Here is a 10,000-nt window from a genome sequence, read left to right as displayed (position 1 = left end):
TATCTCTGTCTCTCTCTGTGTCTCTCTCTGTCTCTCTCTGTCTCTCTCTCTGTCTCTCTCTGTGTCTCTGTGTTTCTCTCTCTGTCTCTCTCTCTGTCTCTTTTCTGTCCTTCTATGTCTCTCTCTCTGTCTCTCTCTCTGTCTCTCTCTTTCTCTTTCTCTGTCTCTCCCTCTGTCTCTCTCTGTGTCTCTCTCTGTATCTCTCTCTGTCTCTCTCTGTATCTGTCTGTCTCTCTCTCTGTCTCTCTCTGTCTCTCTCTGTCTGTCTCTGTCTCTATCTGTCTCTCTCTCTGTCTCTCTCTGTGTCTCTCTCTGTCTCTCTCTGTCTCTCTCTGTGTCTCTTTCTCTATCTCTGTCTATCTCTGTCTCTCTCTGTCTCTCTGTCTCTCTCTGTCTCTCTCTGTCTCTCTCTCTGTATCTCTCTCTCTGTCTCTCTCTGTCTCTCTTTCTTGTATCTCTCACTCTCTGTCCTTCTCTGTATCTCTCTCTGTCTCTCTATGTGTCTCTCTCTGTCTCTCTCTGTCTCTCTTTATGTCTCTCTCCGTCTATCTCTGTTTCTTTCTTTGTCGCTCTCTGTCTCTCTCTTTGTCTCTCTTTGTCTGTCTCTCTCTCTCTGTCTCTCTCCTCTCTCTTTTTCTCACTATCTGTCTCTCTCTGTCTCTCTCTGTCTGTCTCTGTCTCTCTCTCTGTCTCTTTTCTGTCTCTCTCTGTCTCTCTCTCTGTCTCTCTCTTCTTCTTTCTCTGTCTCTCCCTCTGTCTATCTCTGTGTCTCTCTCTGTATCTCTCTCTGTATTTCTCAGTCATTCTCTTTGTCTCTGTCTCTCTCTCTGTCTCTCTCTATCTCTATTTCTGTCTCTCTCTGTCTCTCTCTCTGTCTCTCTCTGTTTCTCCCAGTGTCTCTCCCCATCTCTCTCTGTCTCTATCTCTGTCTCTCTCTCTCTGTGTCTCTCTCTGTCTTTGTCTGTCTCTCTCTCTCTTCTCTGTGTCTCTCTCTGTCTCTCTTTGTGTCTCTCTCTGTCTCTCACTGTCTCTCTCTGTCTGTCTCTGTCTCTCTCTGTGTCTCTCTGTGTCTCTCCATGTCTCTCTCTGTGTCTCTCTCTGTCTCTCTCTGTGTTTCTCTCTGTCTCTCTCTGTCTCTCTCTCTGTATCTCTCTGTTTCTCTGTCTCTCTGTCTGTTTCTGTCTCTTTCTTGTCTCTCTCTATATATCTCTCTGTCTCTCTCTGTGTCTTTCTTTGTCTCACTCTGTCTCTATCTGTCTCTTTCTTTCTCTCTCTGTGTCTCTCTCTCTCTGTCTCTCTCTGTCTCTCTCTGTCTCTCTCTGTCTCTCTACTCTCTCTTTGTCTCTCTCTGTATGTCTCTGTCATCTCTGTGTCTCTCTCTGTGTCTCTCTCTGTCTCTCTCTGTCTCTCTGTCTCTCTGTGTTTCTCACAGTGTCTTTCTCTGTCTCTCTCTGTCTCTATATCTGTCTCTCTCTGTCTCTCTCCATCTCTCTTTCTGTCTCTCTCTGTATTTCTCTGTCTCTCTTTGTCTCTCTCTCTTTGTCTCTTTTCTGTATCTATGACTCTCTCTCTGTCTATCTCTGTCTCTTCCTGACTATCTCTGTCTCTCTCTGTCTCTCTCTCTGTCTCTCTCTCGGTCTCTCTCTATCTCTCTCATTCACTCTCTTTGTCTCTGTCTCTCTTTCTTTCTCCCTCTGTCTCTCTTTCTGTCTCTCTTTCTCTCTCTGTGTCTCTCTGTGTCCTCTCTGTCTTTTTCTGTCGCCCTCTCTTTCTCTCTCTCTGTCTCTTTCTGTATCTCTCTCTGTCTCTCTCTGTCTCTGTCTCTGTATCTGTCTCTCTCTGTCTCTATCTATGTCTCTCTCTGTGTCTCTCTCTGTCTTTCTCTCTGTCTCTCTCTGTCTCTTTCTCTGTCTCTCTCTGTGTCTCTCTCTGTCTCTATCTCTGTCACTCTGTGTGTCTCTCTCTATCTCTCTCTCTGTGTCTCTTCTCTATGTGTCTTTCTTTGTCTTTATCTATGTCTCTCTCTGTCTCTTTATTTCTCTCTCTGTCTCTCTCTCTTTGTCTGTTTTCTTTCTGTCTCTTTCTCTCTCTCTGTCTCTCTCTGTATCTCGCTGTCTCTCTCTGTCTCTCTCTCTGTGTCTCTCTCTGTCTCTATCTCCGTTTCTCTCTGTCTCACTCTGTCTCTCTCTGTGTCTCTCTCTGTATCTCTAAGTCTCTCTCACTCTGTCTCTGTTTCTCTCTGTCTCTCTCATTCTCTCTCACTCTTTCTCTGTCTCTCTCTTTGTCTCTGTCTTCTGTCTGTCTCTCTCTGTGTCTCTCTCTCTATCTCTCTCTCTTTCTCTTTCTGTCTCTCTCTCTCTTTGTCAGTTTCTGTCTCTCTCTGTCTCTCTCTGTCTCTCTCTCTGTATCTCACTGTCTCTGTCTGTCTCTCTCTCTGTCTCTCTCTCTGTCTCTCTCCTTGTCTCTCTCTGTCTCTCTCTCTTTCTCTCTCTCTGTCGCTCTCTGTCTCTCTCTTTGTCTCTCTCTCTCTGTCTCTATCTCTGTCTCTCTCTGTCTCTCTCTGTCTCTATCTCTGTCACTCTCTGTCTCTATCAGTCTCTCTCACTATGTCTCTGTCTCTCTCTGTCTCTCTCTTTGTCTCTGTCTCTCTCTGTCTCTCTCTGTGTCTCTGTCTCTCTCTGTCTCTGTCTGTGTCTTTCTCTGTCTCTCTATCTCTCTCTCTGTCTCTATCTGTCTCTCTTTGTCTCTCTCTTTGTCTCTTTTCTGTCTCTCTCTGTCTCTCTCTGTCTCCCTTTGTATCTCTCTGTCTCTCTCTGTCGCTCACTCTGTCTCTCTCTCTGTCTTTCTCTGTTTCTAAATCCATCTCTCTCTGTCTCTCTCTGTCTCTCTCTGTCTCCCTCTGTGTCTCTCTCTGTCTCTCTATGTATCTCTCTGTCTCTCTCAGTCTCTCTCTCTGTCTCTGTCTCTATCTCTGTCTCTCTCAGTCTCTCTTTGTCTCTATCTGTGTCTCTCTCTGTCTCTCTCAGTCTCTCTCACTCTGTCTCTGTCTCTCTCTGTCTCTCTCTTTCTCTCTGTCTCTCTCTCTGTCTCTCTCTGTGTCTCTAGCTGCCTCTCTCTATCTCTCTCTGTCTCTTTCTGTCTCTCTCTGTCTCTCTCTCTTTGTCTGTTTCTGTCTCTCTTTGTCTCTGTCTCTCTCTCTCTCTGTCTCTTTCTGTCTCTCTCTCTGTCTCTCTCTGTCTCTGTCTGTCTCTCTCTGTCTCTCTATCTGTCTCTCTCTTTGTCTCTCTCTGTCTCTGTCTCTCTCTCTGTCTCTCTCTGTCTCTTTCTGTCTCTCTCTGTCTCTCTATCTGTCGCTCTCTCTGTCTCTCTGTGTCTCTCTGTCTCTCTCTCTCTGTCTCTTTCTTTGTCTCTCTCTGTTTCTCTCTGTGTCTCTCTCTGTCTCTCTCTGTATCTCTCTATCTCTCTGTGTCTCTCTCTGTCTCTCTCTGTCTCTCTCTCTGTCTCTATCTCTGTCTCTCTCTGCCTCTCTCTGTCTCTCTCGGTGTCTCTGTCTCTCTAAGTCTATCTCACACTGTCTCTGTTTCTCTCTGTCTCTCTCTTTGTCTCTGTCTCTCTGTTTCTCTCTGTCTCTCTCTGTTTCTCTTAATCTCTCTCTGTCTCTACCTGTCTCTCTCTGTATCTCTCTGTCTCTCTCTGTCTCTCTCTTTGTCTCTGTCTCTCTGTCTCTCTCTTTGTCTCTCTCAGTCTCTCTCAATCTGTCTCTGTCTCTCTCTCAATCTCTCTCACTCTGTTTCTGTCTCTCTCTGTCTCTCTCTTTGTCTCTGACTCTCTCTCATTCTCTCTCATTCTGTCTCTGTCTCTCTCTTTATTCTCTGTCTCTCTATCTGTCTCTCTCTGTCTCTATCTCTCTCTCTGTCTCTTTCTATCTCTCTCTGTTTCTCTCTCTTTGTATTTTTTCTTTCTTTCTCTATCTCTCTCTCTGTCTCTCTCTTTATCTCTCTGTCTCTCTCTGTCTCTCTCTCTGTCACTGTCTGTCTCTCTCTTTGTCTCTCTCTCTCTCTGTGTCTCTATCTCCATCTCTCTCTGCCTCACTCTGTCTCTCTCTGTGTCTCTCTCTGTCTTTCTCAGTCTCTCTCACGCTGTCTCTGTTTCTCCTTGTCTCTCTCTCTGTCTCTCTCATTCTCTCTCACTCTTTCTCTGTCTCTCTCTATCTCTCTCTTTGTCTCTGTCTTCTGTCTGCCTCTCTCTATGTCTCTCTCTGTCTCTCTCTAACTCTCTCTCTGTCACTCTCTGTCTCTCTCTTTGTCTCTCTCTCTCTCTGTGTCTCTATCTTCATCTCTCTCTGCCTCACTCTGTCTCTCTCTTTGTCTCTCTCTGTCTCTCTCAGTCTCTCTCACTATGTCTCTGTTTCTCCTTGTCTCTCTCTCAGTCTCTCTCATTCTCTCTCACTCTTTCTCTGTCTCTCTCTATCTCTCTCTTTGTCTCTGTCTTCTGTCTGCCTCTCTCTGTGTCTCTCTCTGTCTCTCTCTAACTCTACTCTGTCTCTCTCTGTCTCTCTCTCTCTTTGTCGGTTTCTGTCTCTCTCTGTCTCTTTCTCTGTATCTCACTGTCTCACTCTGTCTCTGTCTGTCTCTCTCTGTCTCTCTCTCTGTCTCTCTCTTTGGCTCTCTCTGTCTCTCTCTCTGTCTCTCTCTGTCTCTCTTTCTCTCTCTGTGTGTCTTTATTTCTGTATCTCTCTGTCTCTCTCTGTCTCTCTGTGTCTTTCACTGTGTCTGTCTCTGTCTCTCTCTGTATCTCTCTGTCTCTCTCTGTCTCTCTCTGTCTGTCTCTATCTCTGTCTCTCTCTGTCTCTCTCTCTCTGTCTCTCTCTGTCTCTCTCTGTCTCTATCAGTCTCTCTCACTATGTCTCTGTCTCTCTCTGTCTCTCTCTTTGTCTCTGTCTCTCTCTCTGTCTCTCTCTGTGTCTCTGTCTCTCTCTGTCTCTGTCTGTGTCTTTCTCTGTCTCTCTATCTCTCTCTCTGTCTCTATCTGTCTCTCTTTGTCTCTCTCTCTTTGTCTCTTTTCTGTCTCTCTCTGTCTCTCTCTCTGTCTCCCTCTGTATCTCTCTGTCTCTCTCTGTCTCTCACTCTGTCTCTCTCTCTGTCTTTCTCTGTTTCTAAATCCATCTCTCTCTGTCTCTCTCTGTCTCTCTCTGTCTCTCTCTGTCTCTCTCTGTGTCTCTCTCTGTCTCTCTATGTATCTCTCTGTTTCTCTCAGTCTCTCTCTCTCTGTCTCTCTCTGTCTCAATCTCTGTCTCTCTCTGTCTCTCTTTGTCTCTATCTGTGTCTCTCTCTGTCTCTCTCAGTCTCTCTCACTCTGTCTTTGTCTCTCTCTGTCTCTCTCTTTCTCTCTGTCTCTCTCTCTGTCTCTCTCTGTGTCTCTAGCTAGCTCTCTCTGTCTCTCTCTCTTTTTGTCTGTTTTCTGTCTCTCTCTGTCTCTGTCTCTCTCTCTGTCTCTTTCTGTCTCTCTCACTGTCTCTCTCTGTCTCTGTCTGTCTCTCTCTGTCTCTCTATCTGTCTCTCTCTTTGTCTCTCTCTGTCTCTGTCTCTCTATCTGTCTCTCTCTGTCTCTCTCGTTGTCTCTCTCTGTCTCTCTCTGTCTCTCTCTGTCTCTCAATCTGTCGCTCTCTCTGTCTCTCTGTGTCTCTCTCCGTGTCTCTCTCTCTCTGTCTCTATCTTTGTCTCTCTCTGTCTCTCTCTGTCTCTCTCTGTGTCTCTCTGTCTCTCTCTGTATCTCTCTATCTCTCTCTGTCTCTGTCTCTCTCTCTGTCTCTATCTCTGTCTCTCTCTGTCTCTCTCTGTCTCTCTCGGTGTCTCTGTCTCTCTAAGTCTATCTCACTATGTCTCTGTCTCTCTCTGTCTCTCTCTTTGTCTCTGTCACTCTGTTTCTCTTTGTCTCTCTCTGTTTCTCTCAGTCTCTCTCTGTCTCTATCTGTCTCTCTCTGTATCTCTCTGTCTCTCTCTGTCTCTCTCTTTGTCTCTGTCTCTCTGTCTCTCTCTCTGTCTCTCTCAGTCTCTCTCACTCTGTCTCTGTCTCTCTCTCACTCTGTCTCTGTCTCTCTCTGTCTCTCTCTTTGTCTCTGACTCTCTCTCATTCTCTCTCATTCTGTCTCTGTCTCTCTCTGTCTCTCTCTTTATTCTCTGTCTCTCTATCTGTCTCTCTCTGTGTCTCTCTCTGTCTCTATCTCTCTCTCTGTCTCTTTCTGTCTCTCTCTGTTTCTCTCTCTTAGTATTTTTTCTTTCTTTCTCTTTCTCTCTCTCTGTCTTTCTCTTTATCTCTCTGTCTCTCTCTCTCTCTGTCACTCTCTGTCTCTCTCTTTGTCTCTCTCTCTGTGTCTCTATCTCCATATCTCTCTGCCTCACTCTGTCTCTCTCTGTGTCTCTCACTGTCTCTCTCAGTCTCTCTCACTCTGTCTCTGTTTCTCCTTGTCTCTCTCTCTGTCTCTCTCATTCTCTCTCACTCTTTCTCTGTCTCTCTCTATCTCTCTCTTTGTCTCTGTCTTCTGTCTGCCTCTCTCTGTGTCTCTCTCTGTCTCTCTCTAACTCTCTCTCTGTCTCTCTCTGTCGCTCTCTCTCTTTGTCGGTTGCTGTCTCTCTCTGTCTCTCTCTGTCTCTTTCTCTGTATCTCACTGTCTCACTCTGTCTCTCTGTCTCTCTTTGTCTCTCTCTCTGTCTCTCTCTTTGGCTCTCTCTGTCTCTCTCTCTGTCGCTCTCTGTCTCTCTTTCTCTCTCTCTCTCTGTGTCTATTTCTATATCTCTCTGTCTCTCTCTGTCTCTCTGTGTCTTTTGCTGTGTCTGTCTCTGTCTCTCTCTGTATCTCTCTGTCTCTCTCTGTCTCTCTCTGTCTCTCTCTCTCTCTGTCTCTAACTCTGTCTCTCTCTGTCTCTCTCTGTCTCTCTCTGTGTCTCTCTCTTTCTCTCTCAGTCTATCTCACTCTGTCTCTGTCTCTCTCTGTCTGTCTCTTTGTCTCTGTCTCTCTCTGTCTCTCTCTCTGTCTCTCTCAATCTCTTTCACTCTGTCTCTGTCTCTCTCTGTCTCTCTCTTTGTCTCTGTCTCTCTCTTTGTCTCTCTCTGTGTCTCTTTCTGTCTCTCTCTATCTCTGTCTCTTTCTGTCTCTCTCTGCATCTCTCCCTTTGTCTGTTTTCTGTCTCTCTGTCTCTCCTTCTGTCTCTCTCTGTGTATCACTCTGTCTCTCTCTGTCTCTGTCTGTCTCTCTCTCTCTCTGCCTCTCTCTCTGTCTCTCTCTTTGTCTCTCTCTGTATCTCTCTGTCTCTCTCTTTGTCTCTCTCTGTCTTCCTCTATCTCTGTCTCTCTCTGTGACTCTGTCTGTCTCTCTGTCTCTCTCTCTGTCTCTCTCTGTCTCTCTGTCTCTCTCTGTCTCTATTTCTGTCTCTCTCTGTCTCTCTATGTATCTCAGACTCTCTCTGATTCTCTCTCTGTCTCTATATCTGTCTCTCTCTGTATCTCTCTGTGTCTCTTTATCTCTCTGTCTCTCTCTGTATCTTTCTCTGTCTCTCTATCTCTCTCTCTGTCTGTTTCTGTCTCTCTCTGTCTCTCACTCTGTCTCTCTCTCTGTCTTTTTCTGTTTCTAAATCCGTCTCTCTCTGTCTCTCTATGTGTCTCTCTCTGTCTCTCTCTGTTTCTCTCTGTACCTCTCTGTCTCTATCTGTCTCTCTCTGTCTCTCTCTGTCTCTATCTCTGTCTCACTCTGTCTCTCTCTGTCTCTATCTCTGCCTCTCTCTGTCTCTCTAATCTCTCTCACTCTGTCTCTGTCTCTCTGTCTCTCTCTTTCTCTCTGTCTCTCTCTGTATCTCTCTCTCTGTCTCTATCTTTGTCTCTCTCTGTCTCTCTCTGTCTCTCTCTGTTTCTAAATCCATCTCTCTCTGTCTCTCTCTGTCTCTCTCTGTCTCTCTCTGTGTCTCTCTCTGTCTCTCACTGTATCTCTCTGTCTCTCTCTGTCTCTCTCTGTCTCTCTCTCTGTCTCTCTCTGTCTCTCTCTCAGTCTTTCTCTGTTTCTAAATCCATCTCTCTCTGTCTCTCTCTGTTTCTCTCTGTCTCTCTCTGTCTCTATCTGTCTCTCTCTGTCTCTCTCGGTCTCTATCTGTGTCTCTCTCTGTCTCTCAGTCTCTATCACTCTGTTTCTGTCTCTCTCTGTCTCTCTCTTTCCCTCTGTCTCCCTCTGTATCTCTCTCTGTCTCTATCTTTGTCTCTCTCTATCTCTCTCTGTCTCTCTCTGTGTCTCTCTCTGTCTCTCTCTGTCTCTCTCTGTCTCCCTCTGTCTCCCTCTGTATCTCTCTGTCTCTCTCTGTCTCTCACTCTGTCTCTCTCTCTGTCTTTCTCTGTTTCTAAATCCATCTCTCTGTGTCTCTCTCTGTCTCTCTCTGTGTCTCTCTCTGTCTCTCTATGTATCTCTCTGTCTCTCTCAGTCTCTTTCTCTCTGTCTCTCTCTGTCTCTATCTCTGTCTCTCTCTGTCTCTCTTTGTCTCTATCTGTGTCTCTCTCTGTCTCTCTCTTTGTATCTGTCTCTCTGTCTCTCTCAGTCCCTCTCAATCTCTCTCTGACTCTCTCTCACTCTGTCTCTGTCTCTCTCTGTCTCTCTCTTTGTCTCTGACTCTCTCTCATTCTCTCTCATTCTGTCTCTGTCTCTCTCTGTCTCTCTCTTTATTCTCTGTCTCTCTATCTGTCTCTCTCTGTGTCCTTCTCTGTCTCTATCTCTCTCTCTCTGTCTCTTTCTGTCTCTCTCTGTTTCTCTCTCTTTGTATTTTTTCTTTCTTTATCTTTCTCTCTCTCTGTCTCTCTCTTTATCTCTCTGTCTCTCTCTGTCTCTCTCTCTGTCACTTTCTGTCTCTCTCTTTGTCTCTCTCTCTCTCTCTGTGTCTCTATCTCCATCTCTCTCTGCCTCACTCTGTCTCTCTCTGTGTCTCTCACTGTCTCTCTCAGTCTCTCTCACTCTGTCTCTGTTTCTCCTTGTCTCTCTCTCTGTCTCTCTCATTCTCTCTCACTCTTTCTCTGTCTCTCTCTATCTCTCTCTTTGTCTCTGTCTTCTGTCTGCCTCTCTCTGTGTCTCTCTCTGTCTCTCTCTAACTCTCTGTCTCTCTCTGTCTCTCTCTCTATTTGTCGGTTTCTGTCTCTCTCTGTCTCTCTCTGTCTCTTTCTCTGTATCTCACTGTCTCACTCTGTCTCTGTCTGTCTCTCTTTGTCTCTCTCTCTCTGTCTCTCTCTTTGGCTCTCTCTCTCTCTTTCTGTCGCTCTCTGTCTCTCTTTCTCTCTCTCTCTGTGTGTGTCTATTCCTGTATCTCTCTGTCTCTCTCTGTCTCTCTGTGTTTTTGCTGTGTCTGTCTCTGTCTCTCTCTGTATCTCTCTGTCTCTCTCTGTCTCTCTCTCTCTCTGTCTCTATCTCTGTCTCTCTCTGTCTCTCTCTGTGTCTCTCTCTTTCTCTCTCAGTCTATCTCACTCTGTCTCTGTCTCTCTCTGTCTGTCTCTTTGTCTCTGTCTCTCTCTGTCTCTCTCTCTGTCTCTCTCAATCTCTTTCACTCTGTCTCTGTCTCTCTCTGTCTCTCTCTTTGTCTCTGTCTCTCTCTTTGTTTCTCTCTGTGTCTCTTTCTGTCTCTCTCTATCTCTGTCTATTTCTGTCTCTCTCTGCATCTCTCCCTTTGTCTGTTTTCTGTCTCTCTGTCTCTCTTTCTGTCTCTCTCTGTGTATCACTCTGTCTCTCTCTGTCTCTGTCTGTCTCTCTCTCTCTGCCTCTCTCTCTGTCTCTCTCTTTGTCTCTCTCTGTATCTCTCTGTCTCTCTCTTTGTCTCTCTCTGTCTTCCTCTCTCTCTGTCTCTCTCTGTGACTCTGTCTGTCTCTCTGTCTCTCTCTCTGTCTCTCTCTGTCTCTCTGTCTCTCTCTGTCTCTATTTCTGTCTCTCTGTCTCTCTATGTATCTCAGACTCTCTCTGATTCTCTCTGTCTCTATAT

The sequence above is a fragment of the Mus caroli genome, unplaced genomic scaffold (genome assembly GCF_978045245.1).
Source record: "Mus caroli unplaced genomic scaffold, Mus_caroli_1 scaffold_21, whole genome shotgun sequence".
Lineage (NCBI taxonomy): Eukaryota > Metazoa > Chordata > Mammalia > Rodentia > Muridae > Mus > Mus caroli.
This window is presented reverse-complemented; position numbering follows the sequence as displayed.